Here is a 26,170-nt window from a genome sequence, read left to right as displayed (position 1 = left end):
TTTTTTTTTTTTTTTAAAGATTTTATTTATTTATTCATGAGAGACAGAGACAGAGAGAGAGAGGCAGAGGGAGAAGCAGGCTCCCAAGGAGCAGGAAGCCCGATGCGGGACTCGATCCCAGGACCCTGAGATCATGACCTGAGCCGAAGGCAGACGCTTAACCATCTGAGCCACCCAGGCGCCCAAATCTTTTTTTTAAAGATTTTATTTATCCATTTGACAGAAAGAGAGAGATAGAGAGCACACAAGCAGGGGGAGCAGCAGGCTCCTGCTGGCAGGGAGCCAGATGTGGGGCTCCATCCCAGGACCCTGGGATCATGACCTGAACTGAAGGCAGACGCTTAACTGAATCTAATAACAATGACCCCAAATGGAATAGAGGCCATAGGAGTTGGTCCTGAATGCAATCTCCTAGAGTGACATTAGCCACGTGGTGCATGAGTCAGATTTATCTGCTACATGTCAGCCATTGGAACCTCATCAGAGCTGGCCCCAGGGCAATGCTGGTCATCCTAAGTACAGTGTATATCTCCTTTTCTCCACCACCTGTTTCAACCTACCCACCTACTCATCCTGTCCCCCTGACACCATATTTCTCCAGGACACTTCACCTTCAGATACAGATCAAGAACATAGCCTAAAGAAATAGCCAAAAAGCAGTATGGTGCTTGAGAGGTTGGTACCACATTTTTACTTTGTCTTTATTTTCTAGGTGTATGTATGAACCCTAAGGTGTGTGTGTATGTTTTTTGTTTGTTTGTTTTTGTTTGTTTGAATGTGCTGAATACACTTCCATTGGCCTTATTTCCTAGGTGAGTCATAGATTGTGGGCAACCACTATAACTATTCCAGCAATGACTCCAAGCACCATCAGCAAAACTTTCAGGTTTTATTTTTAGAAAAAAAAAAATCACCGTTCTTAAATATGGAGAATGGCAATTTTGCAATTTTGCATCGATATGGTCTATTTGCTAATATTATGTACTATGTTATTAGCCACTTGTAACTTATGGGCAACCTATTATTTATTTTTCCATTTTTAGATGCAAATAATTTTTAAGTATCCTCATATTTTCACTCCTGCTTGTATTCCAAAACTATTGGCACAAACTAGATTTTTCTAATTTTCATGGTTCAAACTCACTGGGCAGAGTTTCCTTCAGTTTCTGTCATCAAGCAAAGTATAAAAAGCAAAAAGGATCATAAGGATTCTTCACATTCACCCTGAGGAATCATTCAGTTCGGTCCTTTGAGCTTTGCACTATTATTTTTCTAGATCAACTGCTTTAGAGCCTAAAGATAGATTTTTTTAAAAAAATTAATTTGTAAATCTTACATGAATTTTAAATACAAATTGCCATGACCTAAAATAATTGCAATGATAAAGTTCCTGCTCTTTAGGAATTTTCAAACTCAAATAGCTAAAATAGATTGGAATGTATCTACAAGACAATGCCTTTGATTTTTTCAGACTCTTAATATATATATATATATATATATACCTTTTAGGTATATACATTTTAGGCCCCAGGTGCTTTCCTCAGAGAATAATAATACTTGTTCCAACTATTTTGAGGGTTATCATAAAAATAACTTGAATTCATGGCTGTAAGATCCTTTCATAGATTACTGTCTACATTATTATATTTGATATAAAGGCTATTCTTTTTTTTTTTTTAAAGATTTTATTTATTTATTTATTTGAGAGAAAGAGAGAGAGAGAAACAGCATGAGAGGGGAGAGGGTCTGAGGGAGAAGCAGGCTCCCCGCTGAGCCGGGAGCCCGATGTGGGACTCGATCCCAGGACTCCGGGATCATGACCCGAGCCGAAGGCAGTTGCTTAACCAACTGAGCCACCCAGGCGCCCTAAAGGCTATTCTTGATACAGTGCATACTGATAATGTAATTAAACCACACATCTGGACACAATGAATAGTAAGGGGATATGTACATCCCTCTGTGAATGTCTGTGGTGAAACATGACTACAGAAGGAAAAGAGAAGAGTCATAGAAGAAAATTCTATTGTCACCCTCAGGCTATCCCCAGAAAGGATATAAGGAAAGTGAAGACAAGTAATAAGTAACATAGTAAAAACTTAAATACATTTAAGAGGAGGAAAAGAAAGTTAAATGTGAACTTTAAGAAATATGGATTCTCAATGAATGATTATTCCATGAATGAACAAATTTGGATAGGGTAGCAGAAAGTCAATAGCTTTTTTTCGTTCACCATTTCCATAGAAAACCTTAGGAATAGGATAACCACAATGAGTTGGTTGAGGTAGGAGTATTGATAAAAAGAGCTTACCTGTTTTTGATAGAGATGAAAATTATTCTTGGAATGCAAGTAGGTCTGCAGAGAGGAAGGCTAAGGTGGCTCCTTCCCAAAGTACTGATTTTATATTCTTTATCTCTGAACCAGTTGAGATTTTCATTTCAGACATTCATCTCCCTTTTCAAGCTGTTTAAAGTTTAAAATTAGCATCATTACATCAGAACAAAATCTTTTGCTAAGTCATAGCTCAACTTCATATATTCAGTGGATTTTTTTTAAATCCATGAATCACCAAATAGTGTTGATAGATGACATACCTTCTTTCCTACACTCCTTGCCAAGTAAATTTGTTTTTGGTTTAGATGTTTGTTCTTGTCACAGTCTAAATTTCAAGCATATTTCCACAACTACTAAGGATTTATGTTTTTAGATCATGATAAAAAAGAAAGATGGATCTCCCTATATTTTTTTTTTTGTTCCAATGTGTTAAATTGTGCCATTTTTGGAGAGTGTAGCAAGTAGCGTATATGCTTTCTCGGGAAGAAACAAAAAATTCAGAGATTTTATTAATTAGGGTACCGGTATGCTATGCTTCTTTCTTCATGTATTTCACTTCCTGAAGTCATTCCTCCAGTAGCTGGCTAGAGTATATTTGTTGATTCCTTGAATGTATTTATTCTGCCTTTACTTTGGTTGTTTGGCTGGGTTTTTAATTCAGAGGAAAAAAAATATTTTTTTTAGAATTTGAAGAGAAGTCCCAGGATGACAGGTCCAGAGAGCAAACTGGTCTGGTTTGGAGCAGAAAGATAGAGAGGGCCCTAGAAACAATGATGCCAAGGGAAATACCATCTGAAGTGTTCGAGAATTTGGAATAATTGTTGCTTATGCATTTCACAGCTTTGTTAAAGCATCTGGGAAAAAATAAAGGTGCACAAAAATTAAATTTTAAAAAGAGGCAATTATTAACTCCAGAAAAAAACAAAAAGTTATACAAGAAAGAAAACATCACAATGAAGTACTTGGGTTACATTGAATAATACTTAGCCAAAATAGGATAAGTATTGATTATAGAATTCTACCCAAAATTATATAGCTCAATTGGGAGGATGAATTCAAGGGAAAGTGGAGGGTATAAGAGGGCTCAACTACCATAACGGAAATTTATAGATCCCTAATCCTGTGTTTTTAGCAATAAATCACGATGATTCATAGCAAGTATAGCAGTCATTATTTATCACATCAAGACACTTTTGAGAGTGAAGGAGACCGTTGGTAATAATTATGCCAAGACAACAGGCATAAACTGGAACTGATAAGCAAACTTGGTATATGTCACCCTAATTATAAGCATATTACTTTAAATGTAGAGGTAAATGTCAATGAGACAGCTAATTAAGTTGAAAGTGTCTCTAGGGAGTGGGATTGGTGGGGAGAGAGTAGAACAGGAGACTGCTGATTTTTAATATAAGTCTTTTAATGCTATTTGTTTTAAACAATGATTATGCATTATATTGATCAACTTAAAAATTAAAATTTAGAGATTAGATTAGTCTTGCCCAATTGTTTTTGGTATGAGCCAGAATGTTCCCTACTGTCAGCAAGAGGCCATATCTGAGTCCTCCTATAATATTTATTGATACTAGTCATTTGATGTTTCTCCCTCTAAGAAAGGTGCAATTGGATAGTAAATACTCGGTCCTGTTTTTCTTTCAAATAGGGCCGTGGCACAAAGTAAATGCTTATTAAATAGTTCTTAATGAATAAAATAAAGATTCAGTAATACTTTCAAAGGCAGAAGAACCTTCTAGAAGTCAGGTTTATGAGATGATATTTTCAAGTACAGGTGTAATGGCCAGCCAGGCTTAACCTGAGTGTCTGGGATTCACCAGATGGGGATTCTGTAGACAACACGGAAAAGGGAAACCTCTTTACAAAATTTATCTTGAGAGAGAAGAATTTTGACACTCTTGCAGAGATCCCTTTATGGCAATGTTACCTAAAATGATAATAACTAAACTTTTAGAAATCATAGCCTGTAATGTGTGCCTTTAGGGATGAAGGGTTTTTGTTTTACTGCCAAGTTGATGCCTGTTAGTTTGTAACTTCCCCAAATTTTCATACCCAAAGAGTCTTCTTTCTTGTTATTTGAATAATAAGATTAAATCTTGGAGAAAGGGGGACTAAGCATATTTTCTCTTGGGTAGCATTTCATAACCTAATGGGCTATACTAGGAGGGCTTGGATCAGTGATGAACACCAGAGAGTAAACACCCAGTTCAGAGTATTTGCAGTAGAAATAGAACCAATAGGATATGAAATTGCAGCTCATTGTTTCTCAGCATATTTGTCCTCTAAACTGAAATTATTATGGAAAAAAAATGGGGGGAGAAAGAAAAAAATTGGGACTGGAAGCAAAACAGAAACAAGAAAGAAAAGAGGGCAGTAACACAGATATATCTATTGGAAATCCCGTTGAACTCAGCACACCTAACTTAATCTTATTAATATTTTTGAGAAGAATCCTCTGCCAAAAACAAGTACAAAAACTAAAAAAAAAAAAAAAACAAAAAAGAAAAACACAAAATAATAGAAACCACTCTTCTTAATCTCAAACCCTGCTTTCTCAATGCTTAAGTATTTATATTAGATCTATTCTTTGTAGCAGGGTTATTTCGTGACACTTTCCTTGATCCCCAAAGTCTATCTCTGATAAAATAAATTCCAGCTAAGTGTTTCTCTTTTGCATAGCACCTTTGGTCACAGCCTTTATTACTCATATGTAATTGTCTGTTTACTTGTCAGTATCTTCAACTAAATTGCAAGCTCTGGGAAGATGCTATTCCATTTTGCTCATCATTGAATGCCCCACGTTCAGTGCTTGGCATATAGTGAATGCTCAATCAATATTTCCTGAATGAATGAATAAATTAATTATGTTATTCTTTTTTACTTTATATCTACAGGAGACACTGTCTCTGAAAACAATGTGTGCTTACTGAAGACTTGACTCAGACAATAAATTTGTGAATTTGGTAACTGTCAAAGCTCTCCAGCCAGAGAAAACAAGACAGTGGGTATTGTGACAGCCTGTAGGCATTTCTCCCAGCTTAGGGGAGCTTAAGGCAGGTCTCAGGAGCAACTACAGAGGGCCCAGGCCAATTAGACAAAGGAAAAAACCTAAGCTCAACTTTAGGCATTGACACATCTCTTTCTTTTTAGTGACTGTTAGCTCATTGCCTAAGCTATGAAGCAACTCAGGGGAAATATAAATTACGGCAAGAAAGTACACTATATCCTTCACCCGGCAACGGGCTTAGTAAATCTGGCTCATTTCTGAGCTGGTATGTGCGGCCTGGATATTGTGATCTCTATTGTTTCAGACTGTAATAACCATGAGGGTTTTTCATTTTCTTTGGTAAGAATTCAGTAGCAATCATTTAGATGAGCTACAGTATTTAATTTATTGAGGGAGGAGGTGGTGGCCACAGGGGATAGGAATCAAAAGAAGGGTAAGTGATTCTCTGAACCAGGGGCAATGTCCCTATTTATTACATAATGTGCCCCAATCCCAATGAAGGTGACACTTCTGGTGACTAGTAGCAGACATGTACATTATTTAATTTTGATTATTGTTGTTGTTATAATGGGGATATTAGTGCTCCCTTTCCTGATTCCCTTTGTGCAATTTGGCACATTTGAGAGGTAGTAGTTCCTAATCAGGGGATGGAATTTGAGTTATCACCACCTATAAGGATTGGGCCTCACTCTTGGTTCTGTCATTCAACAAATATTCATTGAACACCTATTATGGGGCCAGACATTATTCTAAGTACTGGGAAAATAACAGTAAATAAAGGAGAGATTATATTTATCAAGCAAGATAGACGATCAACATTAAGTAAATTGTGTAGAATATTTAAAGGTGATAAATGATAGAAAAGAAAAATCAGGGAAACGTGTACAAGAGTGTAAGTAGGTAGGGTGGGGAGTCACAATTTTAAACAAGGAAGAAAAATATAGGCCTTATTGAAAGATGGCATTTGAGCAAAGGCTTGAAGGTGGTAAGGGAGTGAGTTTGGAAGGCATCTGAGTTTTGTTCAAAAGTCTGGCTGCTATGTTGAGAATGATGTCTAGGGAGTATAGCAGAGATAACTGGCAGGTGACCCAAGTCCATTCTCCTTCTTCCATAGTATAGAGTTGTCAGTGGAAGCAGCTGGCCAGCCAGGGACCATATTTCCTACCTGTCTTGGCATGCAGGTATGGTCATCTGACTAGGAGAGAACAGAGCTGCCACTGGCCAGAGAACTAAATGTGCACTGGGGAGCTGCTTTGAAGACTTGACCTCGGCCTTTGACTATTGCATAAGAAAGAAGTAAAGGTGTTGTTCTTTAAGCCACTGAGATTTGGGGGTCCATTTGTTATGGCAATCCAGCCTACCCTAAGACACAGGTCAAGGGCAAAACCAGGAAGACCTACTAGGAAGCTATTGCACTAATGTAGGTGAGAGATTATGGTGGCTTGGACCAAGGTGGTAGGAGTAGAGGTAGCAGAAAATGAATCCTAAATATATTTTTAATTTAGAGCCCACAAAATTACATGACAGATTGGATGTGGGGTATAACAGAAAAAGGAGAGGCAATTTTGACTTTATGGTTTGGGGGTTGATGCATTATAAGGTAGAGAAGACAGCAGATGAAAGAGATTTGAAGGGGTAAATTGGAATTGAGTTGTGGATCTATAAATCTGAGGTAATTTTTAGTCTCCAAGTGAAAGTGTGGAATAGATATGTAGACATGTAAGTTTGAAGTTCAGGGAAAATGTCTGGCCAGGGATATTGATTTGGAGCCATCAGTGTGTAGATCGGTTAAGTCACCATGGGAGTGACGACAGTTACAAGAAGAGGTCAAAGGACTAAACCTTGGGCAACTTCATTTTATGAGGTTGGGCAAATGAGGAGAAATCAGCAAAATGACTAAGTAGGAGAAACTAATGAGAAAGAAGGAAAAACGAGAGTGTGATGTGCTGGAAAATATTGACCTACTATGCTTAGATGTGCAGCGCTCCATGCTAAGGATCAGGACCCACAAAATGTTTCCTTGCCTACTGGGAGCAAGGGAAAGACATGTCAACCAGTGAGACTGTGATGAGAACAAGCCTGGGGCCCAAAAGGAAAGAGCTGAGAGGGCAGAAAACACTCTGGAAGCAACAGTGGTAGGCTGGGAAATTTTTGGATTCTGTTCTCTGAAAGGGAAGAGGGAGATAAAAATATTTTTTGAGCAACAGTGATAATCAGTTCTATGTTTTAGAGACAGAACTGGTGGCAGGGAGAAGAATGTATTTTGGAGAAGATGAAAATTTAGTAGGTATTTCTGAGACCAGTAAACTGAGCTAGAGATGAGTCAGTCATCTTGAGTGGTCTTGGGATCAATAACCCAGCGATCTTAATCAAGCTGGGATTAAGGGGTTAAATGAGTGTACTTTTCCCCTCCACTTCTAGTCCTTCACCTGTGCCCTTGATCTCAGCAAGTGACATCATTCTCTACCCAGTTGCTCATGCCAGAACCTGTTAATTATTTTTAATACCCTCGTCTCCCTCACCCTGCATCCAACCAATCACTAACTGCTGAAGATTCTGGTCTGCTAAATACTGAATACCTCTCAGGTTTGTCTACTCCCCTCCATCCACTATGCCACCCTCTCACCTGAACCCCTGCAATAGCTCCTGACTAGTCTCAAAACAGATCCCTCCCACCTCGCCCAGTGTTCCTTCTGTTCGTTGACCACATTGGAGGCGGGGTGGGGAGGGGACTTTTAAAAACAAATCTTATCATATCACTTCCCTGCTTCTCTTCCTCCTGGGTTAAAATCCTGAGGCTGGCCTTCTGGGCCCTCTTTGGTCTGATTTCTGCCCCCTTCACCGGCTCTGCACACACACACAAAAACGTTTTGCTGAGTGAATGAATGAATGAATGAATGAAGGCTAAGATATAGCCTCGCTTTCGGTAAGTTATTTACATATCTGAAACCCCAGTTTCCTCTTTTGTAAAATGAGAACCATAATATTTCCCTCACTGGAATGTTGGTAAGTTAAACAGTAAGATACCATGTTAATAAAATGTAAGCGTTTAGCATTGCATGATAGTTTTGATCACTGTAAGTGAACCGAATTGGCACTTAGCACAGAACCTGATACATACACTCAATATCTACTTGTTGTTAATGATAAATCAGCACTTTGGGATTGTAATTGTCTTGGTGACTATTTCTTTTTTTTTTTTTTTTTATTTATTTATTTGAGAGAGAGAGTGAGAGAGAGAAAGAGCACAAGAGGGGGGAGCAGGAGAGGGAGAAGCAGACTCCCTGCCGAGCAGGGAGCCCGATGCGGGACTCGATCCCGGGACTCCAGGATCATGACCTGAGCCGAAGGCAGTCGCTTAACCAACTGAGCCACCCAGGCGCCCTCTTGGTGACTATTTCTATAAAATTACTTATAAAACCCCATACCATCTCATTTGATGCTGAACAGAAAGCTAAGCATGGTTACTTGCAGCATCATACTGCTGCTCAAAAACTCTTCATTGTCTCCAAAGACTGAAATCAAGTTCGAACTGCTCAGCTTCACATTCACATTTCCAATTTCTTCAATATATATCCTATGCTGCTGAGAAATTCATCTCAAACAAAATTTATTGGATTTCTACCTCTGTTAGGGGCTGGATATTTAAATTTAATTATTGAAGACTTGTATGATGTAGTTTCAGTACCCCAAGGGCTGCTGCATTTAAAGAAGCAAAATCCAAATTGGCCAAAATGTTATTAAAAAGGAATTTAATTCTTTACACGTCTCTGAAAGGATGTTAACAGGAATCATGACCCCGAAAACACATCCCACTGTCTGTGGGAGACATGGAGGTGCGCTGCTCACATTGCCCTTCAAGACCACATGCTATAGGGAGTGCGGTTGACTGGCAGCCTCCAGCTGCCACAGCTTTGGATTCTACACCATGTTCCTGCTGAGGCCACACTTTTGCTGGGCTGTACTTGGCCCATGAATGACCAGGAAGGGGTACTAGAGCAGTGCATTGAGGGGTAAGGCTCTTCCCCCGCCGTCTTCCTCCCTTTCATAGGTGTAAGACCTGCATCATGCTCTGAAGGTGGTTTCTGCCTCCTTCTGTGCTCTCCTCTTTTAACCTTAACAGGTGTCTTCCACAATAATTCTTTTACATATCTAACTCCATTTTAGCATCTGCTACTTACAGAACCCAAACTAACACAGGTGCTACCAAGAGTGGTCCAAGATGATTGGTAAGATGGGGCTTTCAAGTCAGGGAATTATAGGTCACTGTGTCCTCAAAAGGAAAAAAAAATACCTGTGTCTGGGAATGGAGAACAAAAGCAAAAGTAGCCCCACTTACCATTATTCTTAACGACCCATTGTGGGGTTATGTACTTTTCACCTCCACAATTCCAAGACTCTGCAGGGTTGGAGGTTCTAATTCCTACAGGAGGTGAATGTGCAAAGGAACACTGAACTACAAGCTATGGCTGCTGCCAATGAACTTTGAACTCTGTTTTCAGGGGCCCCGTAACCATGGTAAAAGCCAAAGCCAGTCTCCCCTCCTTGATCTCAAGCCATTTTCAGTGTTGCCTGGGAGGTTGCCCAGCTCTCGCTGTAAAGACCCATCATGTAAGATATAAACTTTTTCATACCCTCTTGGTGCATGTGTGTCATCTCTAGTCTGGACACCTGAACCAATTTTGAGTGAGGCATCTGTCTCATCTCTGGGGGTGACCACAGCAGAGAGATATGAGGGCAGGAGACAAGGGAGGGCAGAGGGATCTAGACAGCTGCTCTTGGTCCATCCTTAACTCTCTATACCCTCAATTATAGGAAATGAATTCCCCAGTCTCCAGAGTAAAACCTGTTCCTGATCCATAGCACTGAATTAAGAAAATTATATTCTGTACTACCTTTAAGTTAAGTATCCTTTGCTAACCTAAGGCAATATTCTCAAAGGTGTAAGACTAGAAGAGACCCCTCAAGAATTTAAGAATTTAGCATCCTGAATTTATTTATCTTTTTTTTTTTTTTGACCAAAGCCATTAGGATCCTGTTTCTTCAAGGAACTTAAAAAAAAAAAAAAAAGGAATGAAGAGATAGGAAATAAAAGAAATACTCTATCACACTGTAAGGGAAAAGGAGGGAAGAGAGGGGACAGAGGAGTTGATTGCTATGTACTGAGGGCCTACTATGTTCCAAGCCCTGTTTTCTCTTCATTTAAATGCACACAACAGTCTCTTCAATAAATGGTTTTTTTTGAAAACTGGACAGCTACACGCAAAAGAATGAAACTGTACTACTTTCTTAGACCATACAGAAAAATAAACTCAAGGTGGATTAAGGATCTAAATGTGAGACCTGGAACCATAAAAATCCTAGAAGAGAGCACAGGCAGTAATATCTCTGACATCAGCCATAGAAACAATTTTCTGGATATGCCTCCCGAGGCAAGGGAAACATAAACAAAATAAACTATTGGAACTACATAAAAATAAAAAACTTATGCACAGCAAAGGAAATAACCAACAAAACTAAAAGACAACTTACTGAATGGAGGAAGATATTTGCAAATGACATATGTGATAAAGGGATGGTATCTAAAATATATAAAGAAATTCTACAACTCAACATCAAAAAACCAAATAATCAAATTAAAAATGGGCAGAAGATATAAACAGACATTTCTCCAAAGACGACATACAGATGGCCTACAGACACATGAAAGATGCTCAACATTACTCATCATCAGGAAAATGCATATCAAAACCACAATGAGGTATCACTTCAGCCCTGTTAGAACAGGTAAAATCAAAAACAGAGGAAACAAGTGTTGGCAAGGGTGTGAAGAAAAAGAAACCCGTGTACACTATTGGTAGGAATACAAACAAATTGTATGGAGGTTCCTCAAAAAGTTAAAAATATCCTACAATCCAGTGATCACACTACTGGGTATTTACCCAAAAAATACAAAAACACTAATTCAAAGTGATATATGTACCCCTATGTTTATAGTAGTATTATTTACAACAGCCAAATTGTGGAAGTAGCCTAAGTGTCCACTGATGGATGAATTGTCAAAAAAGAAGTGGTATATATACATAATGGAACATTATTCAGCCATAAGAAAGAATGAAATCTTGCCATTTGCAACAACATGGATAGAGCTAGACAGTTTAGTGCTAAGTGAAATAAGTCAGAGAAAGAAAAACACCATATGATTTCACTCATATGTGGAATTTGAGAAACAAAACAAATGAACAGAGAGAGAGAAAAAAGAGACAAACCAAAACCAGACTCTTAACTATAGAGAATAAACAGATGGTTACCAGACGGAAGAGGGGTGGGGGGATGAGTGAAATAGGTGAAGGGGATTAAGAGTACACTTATCTTGATGAGAACTGAGTAATATATAGAATTGTTGAATCACTATTTGTACACCTGAAATTAATATAACACTGTATGTTAATTACACTGGAATTAAAATTTAAAAAAAAATAAATGCACACAACAGACCATGGGCCAGAGATTATAATTTCTGCTTCACAGATGGGGAAAATGAAATGCATTCAGGTTAAATAAATTACCCATAGTGGATCAACTCTAAGGTTCCCCACCACCACCACCATACCACCAACCATGATCCTGCTTCATGCTCTTCACACTTTTGTATAATCCCCTCTTTCTGAGTGTGGACAGGATCTGGGACTTGTTTCCTTTTTTTTTTTTTTTTTTTTAAAGATTTATTTATTTATTTGAGAATGAGAGCACAAGCCTAGGCAGGGGAAGTGGGAGAGGATGAGAAATCCTCAAGCAGACTTCCCAAAGAGCACAGAGCCCAACTCAGGTTCGATCCCAGAACCCTGAGATCATGACCTGTGCTGAAATCAAGGGTCAGACACTCAACTGACTGAGCCACACAGGAGCCCCTGGGACTTGCTTCTAACCAACAGAATATGGCAGAAGTGATGAATGCCACTGCTATAATTATGTTATACTATATAAATATGACTCCATCTTGATAACCTATTTGACCCAGAGACTCTCCTTTCTGGTTCAATGAAGTAAGCAGCCATTTTGGGAAAGCCCAGGTGACAAGGAACTGCAGGCAATGTCCAGGCACTGCAGTGGCTTGCAGGAACTCTGGGCAGCCTCTAGTTGCTAACGTCAGCTGATAGTCAATAAGAAGCTACGACCCTCAGTCTTATAGCTGCAAGAACATGAATTCTGCCAATAACCTTAGTAAGCTTAGAAGAGTATTCTTCCACAGTTGAGCCTCCAGATGACAGCAAAACTGGGCTGACACCTTGAATGCACACTTGTGAGGCCCTGAACAGAGGACTCAGCTAAACTGTACCTGGACTCTTGATCCAAGAAACTATGAGATAGTAAATTGTCTTGCTTTAGGCCACTAGCCTTATGGTAATTTGTTATGCACCAGTAGATAACAATACATTGTTCAACTCCCAAACAGATTTTTACCGTCTTCTAATTTTCATTATTTAGTGATGCAGAACTCCACATAACAACTTACAAAGTGTTAATACAAGGCATTACTATAGAGTATCTTTGACTGTGGTCCATTTTGGTTTAGTTGTTCTAACAATCTGCTTCAGAGGTTGATTGTTGAGGAAAGTGCATAATAGTCATAATATGCTTTCGTTTGATCACATAGGATCATTGAGGATTTAAAAATATCCTATTGACTTATTTTCTTCCCATTCATACACTCCATCTACCTGTAACATTTCTCCAATTTCTATAGAGAGTAAATTTAATTTTATTGTTTTATTTTTTGTATTGCTAAAATTTTTCCAACCAACCTCTTTCATAAGGAGTTCTAGGAAGTTTCTCAATATCTTCCATAAGACTACTTATTCATCACATTTAAAAACCTTTGTATGCATAAAATCAGTCTAGAGTATTATACACTACATATAACGTATAAAGGAGAGGAAGAGTAGTGACATTTCTTCTAATCAACCAAAAATTCACAAGTTATATATTCTAACTTATTTTGATACCTCTACCACAATTAGTATTTTTCTAAGTTTCTTTAGTAAACATTTAATTATTAATATAAATCCATTAATTCTATGGTTGTATAATTGGCAAGTTATTATAAAAGATGTTTAAGAGCATATTTCCCAATTTATCCTTTTAATGACATTACCCTGAATAGAGAGGGCTTCTTTGTGTGAATGCTACTTGTTTTCTGCCCTAAGAAAATCTAGTTCTTTCATTTGTCAACTTCACTGGGAAAGCTCACCAGGCCAAAATCATTAAGCCAACAAACAATTCTGTGACCAGTCCCCCAAGATCTGTGATTGGCCCTATCTGTATGGTGTCAGAGAACACCACAGGAAGAAGTAAAGATTAAATAGTGCATTTAGTTTTAAACTGCTGGCAAACTATTCAGGCAGATTCCTGCCATTATTTTCTCCTGTAGAAATCCAGGAAACATTTCAAGAAGAGTATTTCTTCTGTGGATTTTGATTATACTGGGTTCAGCACTCATCATATTAATCATGATGGACTGAGCGACTGCCCTCTTTATCTTTAGAATATGCTGAGCACTGATGCTTTAGATTCTAAACTCAACTCCAAATGTCTCTGCTAATTAAAATAATCTTCTGAGATAGTTTGAGATGTTAATTAACCACAACAATTAAATAGATTCTCCGCAAGATTGGGGATCCATTTTAAAAACAATTAGTATCACCTTAATCATTCAATAAATATAGATAATCTTTGTCTTGAGACCACATGGTGGAAGAAACGTCCCCATTTCCAAGGTACTGGCTCCACTCAACAGGAGCTGAACTGCTTGTGTATCATTCATATTGAAGGTTGTCATAGTTATTATTTTAGTAAAATCTGCACAGTGGAATCTCACTGTTTGCTACTTGCTAATAAAGAGAATTTAAAATGCTGTCCAAAGGGACTTACCATGACAACTATCAGAATTTCCACATTGGAAAACTGGAAGTCCTATAAAGTGATCAAAATTTCAGCATTTGCTCATTCTGAAGTATAGTCCAGGTATGAGATGAATGATCCTATAGTTGCCTCAAGGGACTCCCCATCTACTGTGTAACTTTTATGATAAGGAAAAAAGTCATCAGGGTCTCCTTTAGAGAGCTAGATGAAATTATTTTCTAAAATCAGCCAATTTAATTTTTCATTCTGTTTATGAAGGTGTGCCTCAGTGCTCCCCCACTTTGTTCTACCAAACATTTAGAGCTCCAAATTTTTGTGCTTACCAGACTTCTAATCACTTCCCTTCTCCTTCCTTTTCTATCCAAAGAATCTGGCTCATTTCATACAAAAATATACAAGGTAAGTTTGGTTTAGTTTGCCAGTGTGACTCACTTCACCAAAGTATGATGAATCCTGGGAAAACTTATTATATAAAAAGAATCTTCATCAGCATCCAGACTATGACAGAGCTTCCTACACCCCAGGAAGAGAGCCCATCTGGTTCCATTCTCTGATTCCTTAACGCCATTCTCCTGACAATTCCTTTTTTAATATTCTTTTAAGTATAACCATTTGAACTTCAGTGAGCCTCAGAATCACCTGGAGGGCTTCTTAAAATACAGGTTCCGGGGCTCCTCCCCCAGAATTTGGGATTCACTGGGGTGGGGCAGGCCTGAGGATTTGTAGAGGCAACAAGTTCCCAGGTGATGCTGATGCTGCTAGTGCAAGGACCATCCACTGTTTTAGGTAATGGTTCTCAACCCCGACTGCACATTAAAACCATCTGTGGACATTTTTCCCCCTTTACTATATTTATTTTTATTTTTTTTTTGTTTCAAGTTTTTATTTAAATTCCAGGTAGTTAACATACAGTATAATTAGTTTCAGGAGTAGAATTTAGTGATTCATCACTTACATATAACACCCAGTGCTCATCACAAGTACCCTCCTTAATACCCATTACCCATTTAACCCATCCCCTGCCCCCTCCTCTCCAGCAGCCCTCAGTTTGTTCTCTATAGTTAAGAGTCTGTTTTATAGTTTGCCTCTCTGCCACCCTTGCCCCCACCCTGGACATATTAGATGTCACACGTGACCAGGCTCCTCTCAGATTACCCAGGAAATCAGAATTTCTTAGGGGTGGGCCCTACGGACTGTTTTTTGTTTGTTTGTTTGTCTCTCTCTTTTTTTTTCCTCTTAGCAGCTCCCAGGGGATTCTAATATGTGACCAGGGTGAGAATTGCTGCAATTGGAGGAGCTGGTGCTAAAAAGAGATGCAATTCCGGGACAGATTTTAAAAGAATGCCTTGACTCAAAACCTTCTCTAGAGATTTTGCCTTTTAAATAAGGAATGCATCCCTTAATATTTTAGGAACATTAAAAATACTCCAAAGCTATTATACATTAGTATATGTCTCATATCCCTGGAACTTATTGGTATTCAATAAACAATAAAGAATTATAGTAGCCGTAATAACAAATCTTTCATTTCTGGTTGCTGCAATTGGGTGGCTAGAAACTTAATTATGCAATTTCTTATGGCAAGATAAATGTACCATTTTCTATGAGAGAATAAAAATTTGCAAGATATGAGCATACCAAGGACTTAATAAATGGCATGGAAAACTTACTATCAAGAGAGTACTTATCAGGAGACCTCAACTGAGTAAAATCAGAACTTCTCAGTGAATCTGAGCTATGAATAAATGTGGGCTTGGAAATAACTCTCAATTCCTGCAAATAGACAATGGGATCTTTCATATTTTTCCTAAGATACCTGATTTCAAATATAGACCTTGTCTGAAATTTTTAATACTCTGATTGTGAAAGTTAAAAGAATGCACTGGATTCTCATTCTACAAGACCATGCAGATTCTATGGGAGGAATTCAGGTGACTGTGACCTGTTTGCAGGCAGGTCAGGTTTGTTTTCCTGTGGCCTAGCACAGCACTGGGCATGTAATAGATGTTCCAGAAACATCTGCCAAATTTAACTGAATATTGTTGCTCTATTTCAGAGGAAATAAATGTACTTTTAAAGAATTTTCCTTTTTAACTGAATTTTTATTTGTAGCAATGTAACAGATGCACATAGTTTTAAAAGTTATGGCTTATAACAAAAATAATCCCAGTCATTTGTTCCATCCTCCCTCAACCCCTAATTTCTGCTCCCCAGACACAAGCATTTTCTGGTATGCCAGCCATTTCTTCTGAGGTTTCTACCCATATTTGTGCATCAAAGTCCCTATAAAAAATTTTCTTGCTAGAAAACTGATAATATATTTTGATTTAAAAAAAATTTTTTTTAAATATTTTATTTATTTGACAGAGAGAGACACAGCGAGAGAGGGAACACAAGCAGGGGGAGTGGGAGAGGGAGAAGCAGGCCCCCCGCCAAGCAGGGAGCCCGATGTGGGGCTCGATCCCGGGACCCTGGGATCATGACCTGAGCCGAAGGCAGACGCTCAACGACTGAGCCACCCAGGCGCCCCTAAAAAAATTTTAAAGCAGAGTTTGATAGAAACTCATTGGGCAACTGTCCAAATGAGTTCAGTCAAATGAGTTCCTTAAAGGCTTGAGTAATTGGGTTGCACAAGGTCAACTGCAGAGAAGTTAGTCATGGGGCGGTTTAGATAGAAGTTAACAGGGGGTCTGGGTAGGGATTGGTGGAGATTTGTAAACTCACGCATATCTGGGGTCATTGGTTTGGTACCTGAGGTGAGGCTAGTTGTTGAAACAGTGTGTGATGTATTCTTTCAGAGCACATGAGTCCCCAAGAGCAACTGTTAAAGGAACTCTTGAAGATACTGACATTGAGAGTGCAAGGGATAACATATTAGAAACTGTCCCAAATTTAGAAATTAGCCAAGACACAGAAAAGATGCTTGTTTCCTACTGTAAGTTCTACAACAGTAAGGCAAGCACTGTTCAAAGTACTCCTGATAATAAAACACTTTAACTCAATGTTTCTAATGTTTGAAATTATAATGTGCTATATAGATACTAATTTTACTATTATTTCATTTCCCCATATGTTTATATATAACAGTAAGAGTTTTAATGTTTTGACACAATTTTAAAGGTCATAGAACAATCATAATTTTCCCACCAGCTTTAAGATTGCTTTGCAGAGTGCGGCACCTAGAGGGAAAGCCAGAGAGAGATGGACGTTTAGAGAACGAGAAGGAAGGAATAAAAATGGCGTCCACGGATTACAGTACCTACAGCCAAGCGGCAGCCCAGCAGGGTTACAGTGCATACACCGCCCAGCCCACTCAAGGATATGCACAGACCACCCAGGCATATGGGCAGCAAAGTGATGGAACCTATGGACAGCCCACTGATGTCAGCCATACCCGGGCTCAGACCACTGAGACCTATGGGCAGACCACCTTGCATCTTCTTATGGACAGACTGCCGCTGGTTATACTACTCCAACTGCCCCCCCCCCCCACCAGGTGTATAGTCAGGCTGTCCAGGGGCACGGCACTGGTGCTTATGATGCCACCATTGCTACGGTCACTACCACCCAGCCTCCTATGCAGCTCAGTCTGCATATAGCACTTGGCCTGCTTACCCAGCTGGCAGCCACCGCACCCGCAAGACTGCAGGATGGTAACAAACCCGCTGAGACTAGTCAACCTCAATCTAGCACAGGGGTTTACAACCAGCCCAGCCTAGGATATGGACAGAGTAACTACAGTTATTCCCAGGTACTTGGGGGCTACCCATGCAGCTAGTCGAGGCACGACCATCTTATCCTCCTACCACCTATTCCTCTATATTGCCAACCAACTAGTTATGATCAGAACAGTTACTCTCAGCAGAACTCGTATGGGCAGCCGAGGAGCTATGGTCAACAAAGCAGCTATGGGCAGCAGCTGCCCACTAGTTACAGCCCTCCAGCCCTCTCCCCCACCCCCAAACTGAATCCTACAGCCAGGCTCCAAGTCCATATAGCCAACAGAGCAGCAGCTACAGGCAGCAGAGTTCATTCCAACAGGACTACCCCAAGTAGCATGGGTATTTATGGGCAGGACTCTGGAGGATTTTCCAGACCAGGAGAGAACGGGAGCATGAGTGGCCCTGATAATGGGGGCAGGGGAAGAGGGGGATTTGATCAGTGGAGGCATGAGCAGAGGTGAACAGGGAAAAGGATGCAGTAGAATTGGTGCTGGAGAGCGAGGTGGCTTCAATAAGCCTGGTGGACCCATGGATGAAGGACCAGATCTTGATCCAGGCCCACCGGTAGATCGAAAGGAAGACTCTGACAATAGTGCAATTTATGTGCAAGGCTTAAATGACAATGTGACCTGATGATCTGGCAGACTTCTTTAAGCAGTGTGGAGTTGTTAAGATGAACAAGAGAACCAGACAACCCATGATCCATATCTACTTGCACAAGAAAACAGGAAAGCCCAAAGGTGATGCTATGGTGTCCTACGAAGACCCACCAACTGCCAAGGCTGCCATGGAGCGGTTTGATGGGAAAGATTTTCAAGGGAGCAAATTTAAGGTTTCTCTTGCTCGGAAGAAGCCTCTGATGAATGGCATGCGGGGTGGTATGCCTCCCTGTGAGGGCAGAGGGATGCCACCACCACTTTGTGGAGGTCCAGGGGGCCCAGGAGGTTCTGGGGGCCCCATAGTCACATGGGAGGCTGTGGAGAAGACAGAGGTGGCTTTCCTGCAAGAGGGCCCTTGGGTTCCTGAGAGAACCCATCTGGAGGAGGAGGAAATGTCTAGCTGGAGACTGGCAGTGCCCCAGTCCAGAGTGTAGAAACCAGAACTTTGCCTGGAAAGCAGAATGCAACAGGTGTAAGGCCCTGAATCCTGAAGGCTTCCTTCCACCATCCTTTCCACTTCCCCACGGGGTGACTGTGGCAGAGGCAGCCCTGGTGCCACGTGAGGAGGAAGAGGTGGCCTGTGGGCCACGGGGGTCCTGGTAGAGACAGAGCTGGCTTCCATGGTGGCTGGGGCATGGACCAAGGTGGCTTTGGTGGAGGAAGATGAGGTGGCCCTAGTAGACCTCCTGGACCTTTGATGGAACAGTTGGGAGGAAGAAGAGGTGGACATGGAGGACCTGGAAAAATGGATAAAGGCGAGCACTGTCAGGAACTTAGAGACGCAGAGACCTGCAGAGGTGCATTGACTACCAGATATACTTTTTGAGCCAGAAAATGTTTTAGATTTATAATTCCATATTTATAAGGTTATTATGATTACTCCTTATCTCTACTTTAGTATTTTTCACCATTTGTGAAGAAACATTAAAACAAGTTAAATGGAAAAAAAAAAAAGATTGCTTTGCAGTTCCAGCTTGCATGGCCATCTTTATGGTGCCACACTATTGTGCAAAGTAAGGACTGCCTGTAAATGAAATTGAGAACGTGTTTCCTCTCTTTTCCCTATACCTGCCTGCCCTCTGCTGGAGGTGCCAAAAATTAGTGACGTTGTCCAAAAACTCAAACTACACTGTACAGGTGGTTCTCAACCTTTTATTCTTCCCTGCCCTATCCTTCACTGCCACCCTTGAGGGATGCAAAGCTCTCCCATCAGAAGCAAGGATATTCTAATCCTTCGTTGGATTAGTTGTTATATCCAAATTGTGGAGAAGACTGACGCCATTAAGCAATCACAATTACATAACTAAATTCTCTTAATTTAATTCTGGGCTTGGAGTGTAACCTTCTGATAAAGCCTATTGTTGGAAGAGATGTTGAAAGTTATTTCATTCAACTATTTTTACTTTTACTTCTACTGCATAACTAAAAATTTTTCCTGTGTTGTAAAGGTAAGCTCAGAGATAATCACCTTTAAGCCTAGACTGAACCTTTGACTTATGCCAAATTTCGATTGACATTTTCTTCTCTCATTCATTCTCTGTAATTGTCCTCACAGCTTGGACAAGTACTCCCAGAAATGTGTAATATTAAGAGCTACTTAAAGATATCTTTTGTGACAGATTAAGAATGTGTAACCTTTCAGTTTCTTTCCAGAACTCCCAGATCCACTTCCAGACTCTGAGTTCCAAGATACTGCATTAATCTCCTCTTTTACCCCCAGTTGTACCTACACCCCACTCTCCACAGTTTACACTCCCACATAAGGTGATACCACTTCTCTGCTTAGTGATTCAGCACAAGCTAGGTCCACAGGAAATGATGAACACTCTTTTTGTTAAATGTGCGAATAAAATAATATATTTCATTTCCTTAGAGAAGAAACTGTAGTTAGTACCACTTGGTAATGAGAACAGGACTTGAGGTCCAGGCAATCTATGTATCTATAAACATCTAGAATTCTGTTAAGAACTCTTGGCTCAAAAGGAGGGACAGAGGTTATAGAAGATTTAGAAATATGAAATTTTAAAATTCTTCGTCTGCCTATCTCATATTTTGTTGTTGTTAGTAGCTTACATGTAACTTAGCATAAAATGTGGTTTAGTATTCCCTAGGTTTTTTGTTCTTGTAAGAATTCCACTCACATCTCTGACCACAAGGAAAGTTATTATCATGCCCATTTTATATTGGGGGAAATGAAGACAAATGGAGAAATGAAAAGAAATGCCTGATTTTACAATAGATCTGGTAACAGAATACTGGAGCCACTGATTTATTTCACTTCATTAGAGTAGCGATTTTCTCTCTTTCCTTCCCTCCATTCCTTCCTTCTTCCTTCCCTCCTTTATTTCTTTCTTCTCTTTCTTTCTCTTTTTTCTTTCTTCTTCCCTCCCTTTCTTTTCTTTGCATACTCCTAGTCTTGAAAAATGATGTGATTTCTCACACATTTATATGTTAACATCTGAAATTTTTTTGTCATAAATTTAAATAGTAGCAAAGGATGTAATCATATTGTAAATATTGATATTTTAACAAAAACCTATTCCATCACTCTTTGATGCATACAATATGAGAGCAATTTTACATGCGCTGTATTACTTTTAAAAATATATGAACATGTCATTTGTGATAACATGGATGGATCTTGAGTGCATTATGCTAAGCAAACTAAATCAGAGAAAAACAAATACTGTATGATCTCACAAATACAGAACACAGGTTGGTTGCCAGGGCGGGAGGAAGGGGATAGGGGATAGCGGAGTAGGGGCAGTGGCAAAATGAGTGAAAGTGGTCAAAAGGGACTAATTTCTAGTTTTAAAATATGTCATAGGAATGTAATGTACAGCTTGACAACTATATATTAATAAGATTATATTGTACAAAAGTTGGTAAGAGAGTAGATCTTAAAAGTGCTCATCAGAAGAAAAAAAATTATAATGATGTGCAGTGACAGATGTTAACTGGATTTATTGTGGTGATCATTTTGTAATATATACATATATCAAAGCATTATGTTGTACACCTAAAACTAATGTTACATGTCAATTTTATTTCAATATAAAAAAAAACCATGAGCAGTATCTTTCCTAACATTAGTAGGAAATTTTACTTTGTTCCTTTCTCCTTGAACTTGAATTTCTATTTTACTTTACCCACAGAATTTTGTTCTTTATATTTGAAAGTTTATAAAGTTTAATCATTATACTTTTCTGCACAAAAAATACGTGTATGTTGAAATTAAAATATATGCTTCCTGTATTGATAAAGCTGAGTGTTAAATTTTCTTCTGGATTTAAGTTATCACAGTTATTAGATACAATTGAATATAACATAAATGCATTGCTAAATTTAATAATTATTAAACATAATAAGTGAAATGTTACTAGAATTGTAACTCTTAATGATGTGGATCTCCTTTTTCCTTTTTTAATTAGTGCATATATCAAAAGATATATATTACTTATTGCTAGAATGTGACTGGATTCTGTGGAATTGACAGCAAAAATAAGTTATTAGCTATTTTTACACGTAGGGCTTTCAAAAGATGTATTAATGACTGTTTACCATAGAATCCACAAACCATTCTTGTTAAGCTAATCTACATCTGAGAAATATATCACAGGATAAAATAAAGTGGTTGACCAATGAGAACAAGCAGGAAATTAAATGCATGCAAGTAAAAAATGAATATAGATTTTCCTTAACTAATTATCTTTATGAAATAATTATAAATTTTCTTTTATGAGTCCTAATGAGTGTATAAGAAAATATAAAATACCAAGTTGCAATACATGTCTCTAATGCTTGAAAATGTAATATTGATCAGCAGAAATACTTGGGGGAATTTTTATCTCCTCTTTCCTAAAATTATGCAGCTGAGACACAGACCACTACTTTGATCAAGGTGGCTTTGCTGGAGACACTTGTACCCTGGGGATTCCAAATCAGTGAGGGATTTGCCTTTATTTTATGAAGTAGGGTAAAAGTGACTGGGAATTTTTCCCTTCCTTCTCCTAATGTCCTCCATGCTATTCCTTATGTTCCACGAATAAGTGAAACCATATGATAATTGACTTTCTCTGCTTGACTTACTTCACTTAGCATAATCTCCCCCAGTTCCATCTATGTTGATGTAAAAGTTGGGTATTCATCCTTTCTGATGGCTGAGTAATATTCCATTGTATATATGGACCACACCTTCTTTATCCATTCATCTGTTGAAGGGCATCTCGGCTCTTTCCACAGTTTGGCTATTGCGGACATTGCTGCCATCAAAAACTAATGATGTATTGTATGGTGACTAACATAACACAATAAAATAAAATTTTTAAAAAAAGTGACTGGGAATGAGAAGCTGGGAAAGAGACTGGGCACAGCGCCTTGATCAAGCACGTGTTTTCAGGCAGATCAGATTTAAGCATGCATGATATGGAATTTGAGGACCTGAAAATGAGTCCTCTTTAAATCCGCACAGCTGCCATATCAACCCCAATTTGAAGAGCACTATAGAGACCTCTGAGACCCACAGTGTATTTTATCTAAACTTTTTAGAAAGCCCAGGGACACAAAGCCTGGCTGGGCTGTTCTGTGAAAGACCTTCACAAAAGCTTGAAAAGTTATGTGACAACAGCCTTCTTCATGGAACCACAACCTTTCGGACTGGATACTGAAGCAGTACGGTAGGACACAGGGCAAACAAAACATGGTGGAAGACTATTCCGTGCTTTTAATACCTTTCCATCTTTGAGTGAAAGTTTATTTCCATAAGGAAGGAAAAAAACCAGAATGTAACAGCAACATCCAGACAAGATCATAATCAGCTCAAAAATGTACCTGTTTTAAGAAGCTTTGAAGGACTGGACTTCAATGGTTAAATATGAGCTCTTTTTAGTGATCTACAGATGAAATAAATAAAACTATCATGCTATTTTTCTAAAGCATTTAATAAATGTATATATTACAATCTAGAGTATCATAATTGTGATTAATAATTGTTAAGGTGCTAGAAGACATTTCATTATACTTCAATGATTTTAGCCTCTATTTTAAAATTGCCACAAATTTATAAAGCATTTATAATTTTTTTTTGAAAGAAGTCAATTCTGTAGAAAAAATGAATAAAATTGAAAACCTGTCCTTGAGATTTAGGAAATGTAGTTTTGTAGATTGCATGCTCGTTGATAAAAGATGGTGGAACTATGTTGGAAATAGGGCTTTGATTTTTTAAAATGTTTACTTGGCCTACACATTCACCTTCATTTTTGTCAGTCTACACCATTTCTGCATGTGTGGCTAAAATATACACTTATTATTAAACTATCTGATTAGGTTGGCCTAATCTTCTAATTTAATAAACTATTTTCTTATTCCTAGAATTAATATATATATGGATGAGTTCAAAGAGTGTGTTTTTCAGATTTACTTATACCTGTGATAATGTTAAATGGGTCTTTATTCACATTCAGCAGCTGAATAAATCTAAAATACAGAGGTAAAAAGACATCGAATAAACTCTGATTCTGAGTCTAGATAACTAAACTGATATTTTCGTGTTGCTAAGGAGGAGTTTCTCCTTAGTTGGAACAACACTTTATCAATGTTTTCTGTTCCTCTAAGTTCTATGAAATAATCTGTTACAATTCAATAAAATTACAACCTGAATATGAGTTAGCATACTTGTATTTATATATAAAAGGCTGGCTATGATAGCCAGCCTCCAAGATGGCATCAATAATCCCTACCTCCTGATATTCACAACTTGTGGAGTTCCTTCCTACCTTGTACCAGGCTTGGTCAATAGAATATGGCAAAAATGATGGTATGTTATTTCTGAGACTATGTTATAAAAGACACTGCTCGAGCTCTCTCTCATCACTCAATCTAGGGGAAGCTCTGTTGCAAGGGGCCCGTGCATTGCTGAACTAATACTGTGCCCCTGTGGGTGAGTTTGGAAGTGGATCTTCAAGCTCGAGTAGGGTCTTGAGATGGCTGCTGTCTGGCTGGGTTGCACACTTATGGGTAACATTGAGCCAGCAACACCTGGTATTTTTTCAAGAGAGTATACTAGAGGATTGAAAAAAAAATTTAAAACAGAGTCCCTGTCTCATTTATTTTATCTTTTTATGCAGTTGCTTATTGTTTTTTAGTTTAACAGTTTGATGTTTTTTAGTGTACAGTTCCATGAATTTGGATTAAAGCCTAAAGTTGTACAACTACACCTACATTTGAGATATAGAATGAGTCTATCACTCAAACAATTTCTTTTGTAGTCAAAACCTCCACATACCCCCAGCCCTAACACCCTCTGATTTGTTTTCTGTCTTTATACTTTGGTCTTTTCCAGAATGTCCTATAAATGGAATCATACAGTATACAGCGCTTCTAGCTTTTCTCCTTTTACTTAGCACAATGCATTTGATATTTATCCAATTTTCTGGGTATATCAGTTTTTTTCTTTTACTGCTGAGCATACATTCCATTGTATGAATATGCTACACTTTGTTTATCCATTCACAAATTGAAAGACAATGGGCTGTTTCCAGCTTTTGGTAGTTATGAATAAAGTCACTATATTCACATAGGTTTTCATCTTCATATTTGGCTGAGCCATATGGGCTGGGAATATGAAAAGGCTCAGACAAAAATTATGCCTGGCATACTACTGGGTGTACTCTAGTGCTATCACCATTCCCCTGTCCTATAAAAAGCCACGGAGTTTCAAGGAAAAGTTCCCCTTTGTGGGCAGAGATGGCTAGCTGACCACCAAATATTTATGCTCTCTTCTATAGTACAGTGCCATTGGGAAGAATTTGCCCTGTCGTGAGCTACTGTTAAGTAAGCTTAGTTAAGTACAGCCATGTAACTATGTTTTAGAAAATAGAACATTGCATAATTGCTGTAAGCCACTTTCAGGCTTGACTAATCAAAGCTCCTCCATGCTCTTTCCCCTATACCAGCTAGATGCAAATGCCCGCAGTGATCTGGGAAGTCAGGTGTTTTAGATGGCAGAGGCTCCATCAGCCTAGATCCCTAATGACTGTGTAGAATGGAGCTCACATCCTTCCATTCCCACAATCTGGAACCAACTGGGTTATTTCATAAGCAAGAAATGAACTTCTATTTTGTTTCAGCTATTATATAGATTGAGGTCAATTTATCACAGCAAATAGCTAACCCTAACAGATCCTCCTTTCCACCCCTTGTCCAATTACCTGGTCAACATGCTCTGATTATGAGGTTTTTTTTTTTTAACCAGGTCTACCAGTTATCTATAGGTCATTCATAAGAAGCATTGTTCTAGGTCCTTACCATTTATGTGCAGGTGAAGGTGAAAGCTAAAACCTAGATGAGATTTAGAAAAATACTCTTATTTCTATTCAGTGTTATAAAAATCTTAAGTGATATATTGACTCCAAATTATTATCAGTGGTTGCCTACAATGCTGTGTTGGAAAATTTTCTGAGGCAGTGTCCAGGCTAATAGAGAATAACACTGTGATTAATTGGCAATAGCTGTCATG

General features: G+C 38.6%; 1 long non-coding RNA gene and 1 pseudogene across 8 annotated transcripts in view; one reads left to right on the top strand and one right to left on the bottom strand.

Annotated features, from left to right (window-relative positions):
* Positions 1–26,170, bottom strand: part of LOC145720524 (uncharacterized) — a 91,931-nt gene that overhangs the window by 51,272 nt on the left and 14,489 nt on the right. For all 8 annotated transcript variants that reach the window (XR_014143552.1, XR_014143554.1, XR_014143553.1 and 5 more), the window contains exon 3: positions 2,309–2,461. This is a non-coding gene — a long non-coding RNA (uncharacterized LOC145720524). The remainder of the gene's footprint in view (positions 1–2,308; positions 2,462–26,170) is intronic.
* Positions 17,367–21,606, top strand: LOC102747296 (RNA-binding protein EWS pseudogene; annotated as a pseudogene).

This window comes from Leptonychotes weddellii, chromosome 3 (genome assembly GCF_054177405.1).
Source record: "Leptonychotes weddellii isolate Sample4059 chromosome 3, ASM5417740v2, whole genome shotgun sequence".
NCBI lineage: Eukaryota > Metazoa > Chordata > Mammalia > Carnivora > Phocidae > Leptonychotes > Leptonychotes weddellii.
Note: the sequence above shows the minus strand (reverse complement) of the source record. Positions and strands in the feature narration are given on the sequence as shown.